Consider the following 15598-nt stretch of genomic DNA (forward strand, 5'->3'; position numbering starts at 1 on the left):
ATCATGGCACTGTTGTCAGCAGTGACCTCTTTTCAGAAAGTTGACCTCTTTTCAGAAGCCAAATTGGTTCTGTTCCGACAGCAAACAATGAGAGGGTGGCCATTTTTATGAGTGGATAATCTTTATAGGTTTTGGGGTTTTTTTTCTGTGAAAGTCTTTATTTGCTGGCACAAAAAAATTAAGTTATTGTAAGCAACAGTTCCCTAGTTAGGTATGTTTCAATTTAAAAAGCACTACTATGAGCCTTCTTTCTCACAAATTTTGTACAAACATGTATTTTTAAAAACACTTGCAAAAATGAAAAGAAAATTCTAAGATATGAAATCATACAGAGTTTCTCAGTGAAAGGCTATGATTTTAAGGAAAATCCATAATTTTATGCTTAAAGTACAATGAATCAAGAATTAGGATTGTCCATGCAATTATAACAAGAGCTTACTTAATATAAACAATTTTGAGGACTCTATCTTATCAGACAGTACAAGTGAAAACTGTTTAGAATGTCTGCTTCCTACAAAAGCACAGGTTAAAATGGGACATCTTTTAAAAACGAAATGCATATAAACAGGTTAACTTTAAATAATTTTCAAATAGTTTGTAAAAATTATCTTGTACTTTGAACACATTGAGTTTTCTGGTACTCAAAGAAACTTTTCCTTATGTTTACATTTCTGAAGCTCTCACAACATATCAGAAGGCAAATTTAGAGTAAAATAATCTAAAGCTTTAGGCATCTTGGCAGTTTATAGAGTCAGCACAGACAACAGAGTAATGAGGTGTTAAGAATTTAATCTGAGGCAGGGGGAAGATTCATCATTTATCTTAGGCTTTTCAGAGTGATTCTTCACTGATATCTCTTCTGATTTAAAAAATCGCTCTATTAAAGATTTGTGTCTTTTTTTTTGTTTTGTTTTTGTTTTGTTTTGGTGTGGTTTGGTTTGTTTGTTTTTTTGTTTTTTGTTTTTTTTTTTTCATTTTCTTTTTGCTTTAAGACATTGATTAATTGATTTCACTGGAAAAAAACCTTGCTCAATGCACACAGTAGCTCTACATTTCCCACTCTGACACATACATTATATAGAAGCTGTTCTCACAGCTCCTTAAAGTTGGCCCCATTTCCTATATAATTTCTCAGAATTGCTTTATTGAGAAGCAAAAGATGAAGCTAAAGAGGTTTTGTTTACAAGGCAAACTGATGAGTTTTCCTCCAGAAGCAAGGGAGCACTTGGGTTCACTAAGAAGTCAAGGCGAGCAGCAGCAGTGGTCCTCTGCTATAAGAAAACCCAGTGACACTTGAACTACAGCAGCTCTCCAAGTCTCCTGTCCTGTTTGAGGCCATACAAACATTGCAAAGGTCATGCTCTGCTCTGCAATCATTTAACAACAGAATAACAATATGTTTTGTTGATTCCAATGTCACTGACCGACAAGAAGCTGAGGAAGAACTGAGAAAGATTGAAGAGAAGTTTCTCAGGAAGTAAGAGATTTAGATTATGAACTACTGTAGAAAACTGTCAAAAACTGAATAGAAGAGGGAATGCGCTTTTTTCTGATATCTTAGATTTTCTTTCTTCATTATTTTCTTTAAAAAGAAACCATAGTGGAGATCATGTAGCTAAATGAGAAATGTGACTGATATGAGAGAGAAATTAGATCTAGACAGCACAGTTTGGAGAGCATGGCAATTACCAGGAAAAAAGTTATGCTGGCTATAACTGTGTTTCAGTTAATTTTTTTAATATTTCTTCACTTGAAAGGCCACCTACCTTGAGGGCAAGATTTCTGATGCTATATTTCACTTTAAGTAGCAAGTTTTAATCACATGTATTACTTTCTTATTCTTGTGGCTGACAAGAAAGGTATTTATGATACTATTGTACATTGAAACTTCTCATGTCATACAGAAGCAGCAAGGGAATACATTGCATTCACTGTCATCTAAAGAACTAACCATGAGCCATAAGGATGGAGTCGCAGAGCTTTAACTTCTTGCTGCAATAAACTTATAAATTCAATAGAACTTTTTTTAAAGATAACTGTAGGTAAAAGACAGGAAAAACAACTACAGAAGAAAGGACATTATTTGCATCTTATGAAAATGAAAAGATAGATTTACTATGGAATATAGCTTGTTTTCCTGCTACACATTTATTTCAAGATACAACATGAAAAGAAAGACAAACTCTCATTCTTCTTCAAGTAGTAAAGGTACACAATGTGTTCTACTATTATTTATTTTTCTTTCTTTTTTTTCCATAATTCTATGAAAATTAGAGTTCAAATATTGGTAAACAAGTTGTCCTATGAAGCAAAACAAAAAAACAGGAAGGAGAAACTCTTGTGGGTTTAATATACATGATATAAAACATTAATTACTTTAGAAGTTGTTTAATTTTAAATTAACAGATGTCTCTGTTAACTGTCACTATTCTGAGAAAAGCAGACAGAATACTGAGAATTAAAGACTTGGTGTACATGAGAGCAAGTTAAAATACAGAATAATAGGAACAGAGCTTTGCACCATGTAGCTCTTGCAATGCACTGGCTGAGTTACAAGGAATAAAGTTAATCTGTTTTTTGCCTAGTTGTCTTCAAGAAAAGTTTACGGTATTTGGAAAAAAAGAGCATTACTCCAATCTGCTTTTAGAATAAAGCTCACAGTATAACAATTTTTAAACTTTGTCTTTTATTCATCAGCTCCCTTTCACCACATGTTCATCAGTTGTGCACTGTCTTTCTGGCTTCATTAGTATGGATTTTGGATGTACAAATATTATTTGCTGTATTATGATACATTTTAAAAAACCGCCTGAACGGGTGTATGGTTGCTTGGGTCCCTGTGTGAACATAGCAGAGAGGAACTGTGTATAACACAGAGCTGTCTGAAATATTCCGCCTGAAATCTTCTTAGAGAGCCAATATTGAAAATAAAGGAGACTAGAAAAGCTGCAATAATGATGGCATGTGAGGCATCTATGTTTCTTTAAAAAAAACAAAACAAAACAAAAAACAACAGGACTGAAAAACAGTGCTAACAATGTGTGTTCAGAGACTAAAATAGTGCAATAATCCAAGCCATGGCCTGGGATCTCAAATTCAGACTCCATACCATGGCTTGGTAAACATATACAAGGAGACCTTTTAGTTCTTTATCTATCATAGAAATCAATTTTTTTGTTAAAAACAAACAAAAAATTAACCTTCTTTAAATGAAAATGTGTATCAAATGTATTTTATGTTCTGAAACTGTCATGTCAATTAAATCTTAAAGGTACTTTTTCTGGTAACTATAAGCTTATCTACTTTTTTATAATATTCAACATTTTGGTGTCATTCAACCCCATCTGTTCCTATCTTGCCTCTCACAATTTACCAGGTATTTGTTCCAGAAGACAGTACATATATTTGATGACTACCAACTAACATGTCCTGTCCAAGATAAAACTCTCAGTGGCTTAAATTGCCAACAGAACTCTCATTTAAACAAATGAAAGATGGTAATATAGAATAATCAAATACTTCATAGTTCATCAGAATTATAAATTGCTTTACCAAGGCATTAAAGAAATTTCAGCAAACTGTCCATAAAATTAAGTTGTGCTTCACTTAAAAATAATCTGTAACCTGACAGGAAGAAAATTCATATTATCTACCTGTTCCTGCCTGTCAGCCTAGGGCATAGAGCACAAATCCAAGTAGCATGATATAATCAACACCAGGAAGATGTACCTGGCAGTAGCGAATATCTGGTATATTAAATCATTTTTTCAGATCAAAAGATAGGTGTTTTCTAAAGTCTTAGGTAAGGTTAGAAATATTTCTTGGTTATATATCTATTGCCTTTGGATTTCTTTGTTTTCAAATATACGAAAATGCAACTTCTTTTTCTTGATGATGCATTTCCAGGCTTGTGCTACTTCTCCTTATTTGACTGTCAAGAACATAGAAGTATCTCACACTTTCAGGGCACCTTAATTCTGAATTACATTCTTAGGCTAGATGATCTATGCAACTCTCTTACTTAAGGAAACCTTATATAAACTATGCATTTAGAGTGCAGTATTCCCCATTCTCTTTCCATGTAAACCTGGGTACACAAGGCCTTCCAGAAATACAAACTGATAATAATTATTTGTTTCTTTATTCATAAGGACAGAATTATTATAGGTATCAGTTGCATAGAATAGTCACAACTGCTGGCAGAGAGTTTAAAGTTAGTTATTTAACTCTACTGATCTCAATCTGATATCAATGTCCTCTACTTTTCACATATCTCCTGGAGAAATAGCTGTTATGAGCTACTTAATTTTAGCTCTCAAACTCATTTTGCTATTATTTTCATCAGTTAATAAACATCTCTAATTTTCCACAGCAATTTGGGCTTTTAAATTTCCCAATTTCACTGGATGAAACTACCCAGAAAATCAGATAAAAGTTCAGTCTGAATTCTCTGGTTAACCACATTAACATTTTGTGACACAAAAAAAGCACTATGCTTAAAGGGAGCTTGAAAAAAGCTTCAGTACCTTTATTTTGGTGTTATGAAACTGTCCTTCCTTTAAACCTCTACACACCTGAAAGATACATCATAAGGCAGTAACAGCTATATTTTGACATTTTTCTTTACTAAATAAATTACTAATAAACATGGGGACATCGGAACAGGTATTGATTTAAATGCTGGTTTAGACAAAGACTAGTAAAAACTTAAACATCACACATTATTACCAGTCATATTTTTTTGCATTATATGACAAAACCAATGTCAATAGAAAGCTCAGGCAAATTAATTAAGATTTTTACTGACTTTTGGCCAAATATGAGATCAGCCATGTAATCTACACATCCCCAAGCATGACTTTCATAATATGAGAGGTCTACATAAAATAGCAATAAAGAGTTCAAGGTGATAGTCTAGTTTAGGAGGCAGAAAATCATATTCATAATACAAAGACAAAACCCTTTTGCTGCAAACTTACTATTTTGCTAAAGAATGTGCATATTTGTGTCTGAAGGTATTAGTGAGATTTTCCACTACTAAAAAAAACTCTGAGAAAGGTCCATGACTGCACACTAAACACACAAATAGTTCAAGGGATGTGATGAATGCAGTTTTATTATGAATGATTTATCATAAAGATAGCATCACAGCATACACGGAAGTATTGATGTTCTCTCAACAGACGAGAGTTCAGCTGCAAAATCATGTGATGGACTCTCTTTGCTTTGGCATTGTAGTAATTGACAATATAAACTTCCATATCTACTCAATCTCTTGCCCTCCACAGCAACTGATGCTGGTTTAATCCAGTAAAACCTCCTGTTGTCTTCTCCCAAATATCTACTATCCAGCACTTTTTTCCTGCATCAGACATGCTCTCCTCCATCTCCAGCCATCAGCCTTCACACACATGCAGCACAGCACATCCTTTCACATTTCCAGTATTATTCTGTCAGATAACTGAACATTGAAATTTTTACTGTTAATTTTGTACTTGTCCAGTCTTAAAGGAACCCTCAACAACTGGACCCAAGACAATCTTCCTTCAGTTAAGGCATGTGAAACACAACCATTTAATGAAGCTCATTTTCTTTTACTCAAAGTACACACTTGGATGTTTCTAGCTGCCACTAAAACAATGACATTGTCCTGGAGACTAAAATGACCACTGACAGGGATGAAATCTGTTTGGTCTCTATCTTAGAAAGTCAAATCTAGGGGAAAACTTACAATCGTTGAAAGACAGAAGATTTATAATCTAACTGTGTAGGAGTTCAGCACTGAGACACTTGTTAGTGATTATGGCAGTGTGAATCAGTGGGTAGAAGTGTGAGAAATAAAACTTTATAATTTCTGCTGTTAAACAAGTTGTCAGAATTCATAATCATAAACAATTTTTGTTGAATATTCATACTTTAGGTAGATTTAATATAAAATTTAGAAAAAAATCAACAAGAAAACCATCAGAAACCTCACACTCCCCTCTTTATTTTTTCCTATTTCTTCACTAGCCATTTTAGAGTTGGATATCTCCAAAAGAAAACTAATGGGTGAGGGTATTTCCCTGGCCTGGCATATTTACTATATAGAATATTTAGCAGAGCTGGAATAACAGAATAAGGTTATTATTAAATTGACTTCCTAGCCAACCTTCAATCCCTTACTTTCATCCACGTCACAAGATTTTGTAAATGGCAGGTTTTAATCTGGTATGGCCCTTGTTTTAAATTGAAATTACTAGTTACTATATAAATCCTACCAGCCATTTGCATAACAGTTGTGAATCCCATGGCAGAGCTGTATAATAAACATTTGTGTATTTTAAATCACAATTTAACAGGTTTTTGCAGCATCAGCTGCCCTTTTCTCCCCTCTGCTTCTCAGTGTTTTGCTACTACTCTCTAGCACAGAATCCAAATGAAGTAGCAGCTTCTCTCTATTCTGAATCTCACCCTACAATAAGTACTCTACCACTGATATTCAAGTGATTACCTAGTTCTGTATAGAAAATTATGCACCATTTAATCTAATTCAGTTCTTTTTTATATTGTTTAAAAGCTATTCTTTAATACATTCAACAGAATAAACACCATTTTTAGGAATTAATTTAGTTTTCCAATAATGTAGCAACACACTACTATAGAAACTCTTATGGGTATGGTGCAAAAAAGAAGTTAAATAACTAATTTCCAGAAGACTTTACAAAAGAGTTATTTCTGTGAGGACATTTGTGTTTGTTTTTTTTTTCTGATTGAGCATGAATTAACCTTTGAGTTGTGACTGCATATAAGGAAAAAAAATAAAACTATTAATCCCATAGCCCAAACTAATTAGAGGCAATATTCAGTATGGGAGGTGTCACTAATTAACATAGAAATAAATATTTTAGCATATTTTTGATTCTCTAGGCATATCTCAATTCTAGTATATTTCAGTCAAACTCTTTTCTTTTACCTTTCAGACCTATAATCTTGTGAGCTAATTTCTTTAGTATTTTCAATGCTAGACGAGAAATCACTGTAGTTAGTTTTAAATAAGACTGCATAAAAGAAAAGATAAATGGTTCTAGACAGCCATACTGCTTTGTGAAGTACTGAACTGTGCTATAGGTTGACATATTCTTAAAACTGATGCTAAATCATGAAGGCTCAAAAGTCAGAACAGATTATTGAAATGTTTTTAAGTGGATTTTTGACACCATTTTTACTTGAGCTATGAGGATATACTACAGCATAAGTTGACATTCAGAAGTAGGTTTTGACATGAAATACATTAGTACTTGTTAAAGTATGCAATGGAGATCATAGTATGTGTAGACTTTTCATATATTACATATAGATAATGGATTCTCTGAAAGCCTTTTATGGTGTAGTACATTAACCTATGAAGTAAAATATGACTATATGCATTTTTTAAGTTATTACATGCTTCATTAATAAATTATTAAATACTTTGAACTATTGAGATGATGACATGAAGATTTCTATTTAATTTTCTAATAATATGGTACATAATTCCTTTGTTTTACTGATTAAATAACCTCAAAGTAGCTGATATATATATTTATATATATATATATATTTCCCATTCTTCTCTTCCTGAATTATCAGTAGGTATTCTATATTCTTCTTTGTGATCTGTGCATATGTGTTTCACAGATTACTTAAATAATTAGTATATAAGCCAGCTCTGGTCCTTATCCTAACATCCAATGCCCCGAGACACTGCAACACTTCAAAAAAAAAAATCACATTTTCCTTCCAGTTGCTGTTAGACTAATCACTTCATTCTCATTTCTTCTGAGTGGGTTGAAGATAGTTTTCTAACCTGGTGGGAGGAGACAGGCCACTGATCCTTTTCCCCTTTGATTCTATATATCATCAATAGCAGAAGCCTACAGAGGTTAAAATCCAAACTAAAGTTCTGTTTAATCATTTAAGCCACATTAACAGAACTGAGACAAATATCTACAATCACACAATCTACAGCCATAAAATCTACAAGTAGGACAAGCTTGTAGAGCTTTATGAGCAGCCAAACTGAATCTTTAGAGGCTTCAGAGAGTTTTAAAAAGTAATTTGCTACTAGCTAAGTATTTTCAAGGCACTTCTTACTAGCACTAATTGAAATCTGAGCCACTAAAATGATTCCTTTTAAGAGATGTGGATTTTCTTTTCTCCTTAGCTACAGTTCTTTTAAATAGAGGAAAATTCATTCCCTTGAGCTTGCTGATCAGCAAACATGGTTTTTCATTAAAAGATAAATATACACCTTACTTTAAAAAGTTGTTGCATTGACACACCAGACTTCTGTTTCTGCTGAAGTAATACTGTAATACCTTTTGATTTACACAATAGATGCCCGATTTCTTTTCAATAATGTTGAACTTGCTATCACAGCTTCATTTGTTTTGCTTGTGCTGGTATGATCTCTACTCAGTAATCTCTTTCCTTGAGGAAAATATGCCTCCATGCAATATATGTTACATACCTGAATTTATAAACACATTATAATTAACAAGAGAAGGACAGAGCTGTAACAAGAGAAGGACAAAGCCCATTTTATAAGTGAACATAAATGTAGGTAAAAATCTTGTTCTGGTATTTATTGTCCATATAACCCAGTTGAGGATACTTACTTAACAGCAAAAGATAATGGAACTCATCACCTTCAATATTAGAAGAAATTTAGTTTATGTTGGTGAAACGCTAATAACCACTCAATGACTTCAAACACATGATAGAATCAAGCAAGTCTATTAAATTCTGGTTTGACAGAGATTTTTTGATGCAAAACATCTTTCAAACCCCAATAGGATTAGAGAATTTTACACTTTGCAACTCTTTTGAAAATCCCTATCACTCTCACAGTACGTAACTCTGATGTACTACAGGCAGTGTAAATTTAAGATTTCATTCTTTCAAATGGTGAGTTAATGGGAATTGAATGGGCAAATATACTTCAAAGGACAATTTCAGTTTACTTCACTCCTCAGAAGAATACAGAGGTATCTCATACAGAGGATGAATTAATACTGAGCACAATGCGTGAAGGATCTTCACTGAAGAATTTTGAACAGGAATTTCCAGAGAAGAACCCAGATTTATTGAGTCATACCCAAGTATTTGCTTTGCATTCCAATATTGCAGATATCCTTTAGGCAAATAGCATGACCCTTAGCTGTTATTCCAGGAGGATACACATCTTCTGTCAGCGCTGAGATAACCTTTCAAATCATCTGCTGTGAGAGTACACAGGGAAAACAGCTGCTTCCATTGACTGCCATCTTTGATGAAACATGACTGGGCAAGAACCTGAGTCAAGAAAAATGAGAAATGAAGGACAGCTGGAGGTCGTGGTCACACTAGGAGTGGAGGGCTTGAAAAAATGTTCTTGCTTCTGCCGCCGTGCGCCTATCAGATGCGGCTAGCCCAGGCGCACGTGACAGAACACCAAGCTTTGGGCTCTCCACCTAAGTCAGCTGCCGATGTCGCTGCAATGGAGTTGGTGGTAACAGAGAGAGGACTCTCTCAGAGTGGGTACAGGAAGGGTTTATTCACTGTCCCGGATCTCTGAGAGAGACCCCGAGACTGCTTGTGCACCGGCTTAAGTACAGGTAGGTAGGTGGGTTGGAACAGGCTGCGGCAACCAATGACAGGGAACCAGGGAGTGGCATGCATGAGGGAGGATCCAATAGGGAGAGATCAGGGAAAGAGCGGGAAGGAGCCCAGCCAATCTCCAGGCCCAGGCCTCACGGAGATTGACAGGGGGAGCAGGGTGATGGACAGGACAGGTGGCGGGAAGGAGCAGCCTATCAGGAGCTGTCTCCGGGGAAGGCAGGGGAAGGGTTATATGACTGAGGAGTAAACAACAAAATGGAGGACAGGGAACAAGAACCCGGGGAGCCATCTTGAACCATAGGAAATAATGAGAACTGGGGTACAAAGAACTTTAACAGTACATAAAACATCAAAAGAACACCCACAACTCCCCCTTTTTTATTAACTAAAAGAGCGGAAAAGCTCTTAAAAGTCTTTTAGACGACTGTTTCCGCTTCTCTCAGTTCGTCCCGGAGTTCTTCTAGCTGACGAAGGGCGCCTTCAAGCTCTTCGAGCTCGATGTCCAATTCTGGATTGGTATCAAGGACATTCACCGAGGGGGAGGTGTTCTCTGAAACTAATCTTAATAACATCTTTTTAATCAAAGCAAAAGCAATCGAAACCATGAGTAAAATAAAGACAACGGTTAAACATGTTTGTATGATGGACCCGGACCATGGCTCTCCTGGGGGGAAAACTGAAAGACATTGAGTACAACTTAACTTGACTCAAACAGCCACTTTGGAATTCCTGGTTCCTCGTTACGGGTTATGTGGGAAAAGGGAAAGGAGTCTTCCTCCTTCTGCTCCGGGGGGAACATCCAAGGGGGTAAGGTGGAAACAACCCTAACCAGCGCTCTCTCTGCTGGGCTCTTCCTTTGCCAATCAGACTTTGGACCGGACTTTTTCTTCCTCCGCCAGGAGGCAACGGTAACCTGAGCCGTTTGGGAGCCCTCCTTGGAGGGTTTGGGGACATAGGGCCTCACATTGCGGGAGGGGATCCATCGCAAGCCTGCGGGAGTGGAGACGCAGGCGTACCCGCGTCCCCAGGTAATTAACTCGTGAGGTCCCTCTGTCCTCAAAGTCTCCGGATCTTTGATTAGGACTCTCGGCCTTTCGTGGGGCGCTAATCGTGCGCTCCCTCGAAAGTGCCTCGTCACCGGCGGGTTCATGGCCTCGAAGGAGCAGTTCAAAAAGTTTAGTGTGAAAAGGGCACGGGAGAGTCGGACTGCTGGTGACTCGTTTTTCAAGATTGTGGTCTGCTGGCTGAGGACCCTCTTGATGTTCTGGTGGGTCCTCTCCACAATCGCCTGACCCGTTGGGGAATAGGGAATGCCCGTCTTATGTTCTATTCCCCACTGCTGCAGGAAGTCGCGGAACTCCCTGGAGACGTACGCCGGTCCATTATCAGTCTTTAGAGCCTTAGAGATACCCAGGAAGGAGAAGGCAAAGATCAGATGCCGTATGGCATCTGCCGACTTCTCCCCTGTGTGGGCAGAGGCATAGACTGCACCCGAGAAGGTGTCCACCGAGACGTGCACGAACTTCTGCCTCCCGAAGGGGGCGAAGTGCGTGACGTCTGTCTGCCACACCTCACAGCTGGACAGCCCACGAGGATTGACTCCTGTGGGCATAGGGGGGACCGAATTTTGTTGACACGTGGGACAGGTGGCCACAATCGCCTTGGCCTGATCACGGGTGAGATGGAACTCCCGGACCAGACCCGGCGCATTCTGGTGGTGGAGCTGATGGCTGAGCTTTGCCTGCGCAAAGGTGTTGGGCAAAGGAATCGCCTCCACAGGGGCAGCGAGAGCGTCAGCCCTCCTGTTCCCCTCGGTGATGATTCCTGGCAGGTCCGTGTGTGACCTGATATGCATTACATAAAATGGCTGCTTCCGGTGGGAGATCAGCTTCACCAGTTTCGAAAGCAGCTCAAACAAGGCGATGTTGTCTACCTCCTGTAAGATGGAATTTTCAGCTCTGGATACCACTCCGGCTACGTATGCCGAATCGGTAATTAAATTGAATGGTTCAGAGAACCTCTCAAACGCCCTAACGACTGCGGCCAACTCTGCAACTTGAGGGGATCCCTCAACTTCGGCAACGTCTGACTCCCACTGCAGAGTTTTTGGATTCCTCCAAGTCATTACCGACTTATGAGTCCTCCCGGACGCGTCTGTGAAAATGGTCAGGGCATTGAGGGGCTTCTTGCTCTGAACTGATTTTAACTCCAATTGGAATATCGGGTCCGAATTGAAAATTTTGTGGGCAGGCCGAGTTATTGAAATTTGCCCAGAGTAATTATCCAAAGCAAATTGGAGTGATTCATTTTCCATCAGGAGGTGTTCCAGCATCGCCTTTGAAATTTGGCCCGATGACAACCGAATTGGTATGTGAATGCATTCAAAGTCACAGCCGGCTAGGTCCCGAATTCGGAGCCTAGCCTTCCGGATAAGGTCGGCCATCAGCTCTTGTGGCCTGGTCATCCTCTTGGACCGATGGTGACTGAGGAAGACCCACTCTATCACCAAGAGAGGATCATTCCCGTCCCGGTCCTTTTTGGGCAATTTTTGGAGGACTTCGTCCCATTGAAATATCAACCCCTGAAGGTGTGGCAGTCTTCCGAAGATGGCAAACCGGAAGGGCAGGTCAGGTCTGCACCTGTGGGCCTGCCTGGTGGACATTGCTTCCTGCACCCTTTCTAGGGCCAGTTTTGCCTCTGGGGTGAGTGACCTTGGGGAACTAAGCCCCTCTTCTCCCCCTTTCAGTAAACTGAAAAGGGGGGCCAGGTCCTCGGTAGAGAGACCTAGCCAAGGCCTCACCCAATTCAACGTCCCACACAGTTGCTGGACATCCGCTAGGGTCTCAATTTTGGTTTTTATTTCCAATTGTTGCGGCACAATGGTCCGCTGACTGATAATGAGCCCTAGGTACTTCCAGGGGGGCATTTTTTGAATCTTATCTTCCTGCAACTCGAACCCTGCAGCAGCCAGTGAAGCCACTGTAAGGTCGAGCGTGTGGGCCAGCAGGTCGTCGGTAGGGGCACACACCAAGACGTCATCCATGTAATGATGGATAACGGCTTGGTGCGCGGCTGCACGTACGGGAGCAAGCAAGGAGGAGACGTACCACTGGCATATAACTGGAGAGTTTTTCATGCCTTGAGGCAAAACCCGCCAGTGGTACCTCCTTCTTGGGGCTTCTCGGTTGATGGTCGGAACCGAGAAGGCGAAACGTGGGGCATCGTCCGGGTGTAGGGGAATTTGGAAGAAACAGTCTTTTATATCAATCACTGCCAATTTCCAATTTTGGGGGAGCATGGTTGGGGAAGGCATCCCTGGTTGGAGTGACCCCATGTCTTCAATAACTTCATTAATTTTTCTGAGGTCGTGAAGAAGCCGCCACTTGGTCTTATCAGATTTCTGGATGACAAACACCGGGGAGTTCCACGGTGAAGTGGACTCCACGATGTGTCCCTTCTGCAGCTGCTCCTCCACGAGCTCATTGAGCGCCTTTAATTTTTGATTTGAAAGTGGCCATTGTTCTACCCACACTGGTTCATTAGACAGCCAATTCAGCTTGAGGGTAGGACGCTCCTCAATGGTCACTGTATTAACTTTGGGAGGGTCAGGAAAGCCAATTGTGACCCCCCACTGCTGCATGAGGTCTCTCCCCCACAGGGGTGTCTCATAATTCAAAACGAACGGGCGCACAGAGGCCAATTGCCCGTTCGGCCCCTCAATTTGCACCATGCTCTTTGACTGCTTAGCCAATTGCAGCCCTCCTACACCTGCAACGTGCTTGGCCACGTTTTGCAGCTCCCAATGTGACGGCCACAAACTCTCCGGAATGACCGTCACATCCGCTCCCGTATCCCAGACTCCTCTGATGTTCTTTGTTTCCCCACCCACACTGACCCTGCAAGTGTCTGTCGGCTTGGCAAGTGTGATCTTCCTTACCGGCAGAACACTTGGCGGTCTCTCTTCTGCACAGCTCACCCCCGTCGTCTTTTCTTCGTCCTCTACCTCTTGGCACACAGAGATGAGAGGCTCCGGAATGAGCTGTGCGATGATCTGTCCTTTAGGTAGGAATGTGGGTGGGTGGTCTGTGTGCAGCCATAATTCAAAGCGGCCGGGGTCGGTGGTGATGACCCCAGGCGCAATGTTTATGTCTATAGGTGTAAACTTACAGTCCCCTACGACGACATACTTACAGCCGATCTGATCCCATGTGCCCCTGTCCTTCGAGACCACGACTGTGTGCCAATCCCGGTCCCGCAGATGAAGAGGCTCGGCCAGTTTGAGCCTAAAGGGCTCGTACCTGGAGTCCGTAGTCAAAGATCCTTCGGGCTCCGGCAGGAAGATCTTCTCCTGCGGCTCTCCGTCCTGGGGAGGAAGGTTCGTCATGTCCATGTTGGAATTCTTGTCCGTGATCTTGCTTGCGCAAGGAGTCATGTCTGGTGTTTTGTCTGACTGGAAGGCAAAAGAAGAGAGGTTATTTTTGGTGTCACCAGGTTCCCCAACAGCGCGGCCCTCCCTTTTTGTGTCTTCGCGCTGGGGGCTTTCGCGCTCCTCCTCTAGTTTTTTGGAGGGTATGTTCCCCCCTTCCCATCTCCCCCCTTTTTCAAAAACTGCTGGAACTGGGTCCGCTTGGGACACTGGCTGGACCAGTGCCCTTTCTGTCCACAGAGGAAACAGGGTCTGTCTGAGGCGGGCCTCCTAGGTGTCCGAGGCGTCTTATTGATGTTCTCCGGCTGTGACACTACAGCGGCGACCTTTGGGGCTGATTTCTTCCGTTGCAGGGTCCTTCCTCTGGCGTTCGCGGCCATGGCACTGACGGCCTTCAACATTTCATCCAGGGTGGGGTACTCCCCTGGAGCCTTCGGCACTCGAAGGATGGCCTCTCTGCTCTCCTCATTGGCATTCTTCATGGCCATCTCCTCGAGCACCGCTTCCCTGGCCTCCACCCTGGCGACTTGTTGTTCCACTGCAGCCGTCAGCCGCTCCACGAACGCTACGAAGGACTCATTGGGACCCTGCAAAATCTCCTCATAAGGAGTTAGTGGCCCCGCCGGCCGCATATCACAGAACGCCTTCTTGGCTAGATCTTTAACAATTTCTAAAACTGCCTCAGGGATGTTCTCTGCCTGGTCAGAGGGTGATTTCCAATCCCCCTCCCCCATCAGGTGGTCAAGGGTGATGGGGTCCCCACCATTGTCCGTAGACGTGACCGGATCCCTCAACAAGCTGGGCAGTGATCGTCCGAGCAGATCTTTCCAGGTGCTCTGCCAAAGCTTGAACTCTGTCTTGTTCGACAGGCACCGGAAGATCTGCCTCAGGTCGTATGGGACGACCACTTGACCCGCTAACGAAGAGTCTAACAGGCCTTGGAAATATGGACTGTCGCGTCCATATTCCCTAAGGGTCTTCATCAGATCCTTAATCACCGTCTGGGACATAGGCCTCCAGGTGGCTGTGCCAGCCGCCCTACCCCGGTTGCGGTAGGTGACTGGGGTGACCGTGGGAAAGCCACCCGGATCGGGGCTTCCGGTTTCCAGGTCTTCCCCTTCCGGACTCCAACCGTGGGAACCGGAAGGGTAGGCGTGGGAACCAGAAGAGGGGCGTGACCAGGCAGAGGGTGGAGCCGATGGAGTGGGCGTGTCCTCTGTGGGGGTGTAACTGGGAGGAGCGGTAGGTGGAGCAAGGGGAGGGAACTCCTTATGGGAAAGGGGAGGGGTCTGGAGAAAGGGGTTGGTGCTTTTGATGGACGTCCCGGGGGTGGGGGAATGGGAGCGGGTAGGGAAGATGGAGGAAAGGGATGACGAACGGGCAAGACCCCGTCTGCCATTTTGTGGGGATAGGAAAGGGTTTGGGGCGCCATCTTGTGCACCAGGGGTGCCGGGTTCAGCAAATGAGAACCTAACCTTGGGGCGACAACTTTGGAGAGACTGGGGAAGGGAAGAGTCCGAGGCGGTCGGGGTGCGTTCGCCTCGGCAGTCC

This window comes from Zosterops lateralis, assembly GCF_965231275.1.
Source record: "Zosterops lateralis genome assembly, chromosome: 1".
NCBI lineage: Eukaryota > Metazoa > Chordata > Aves > Passeriformes > Zosteropidae > Zosterops > Zosterops lateralis.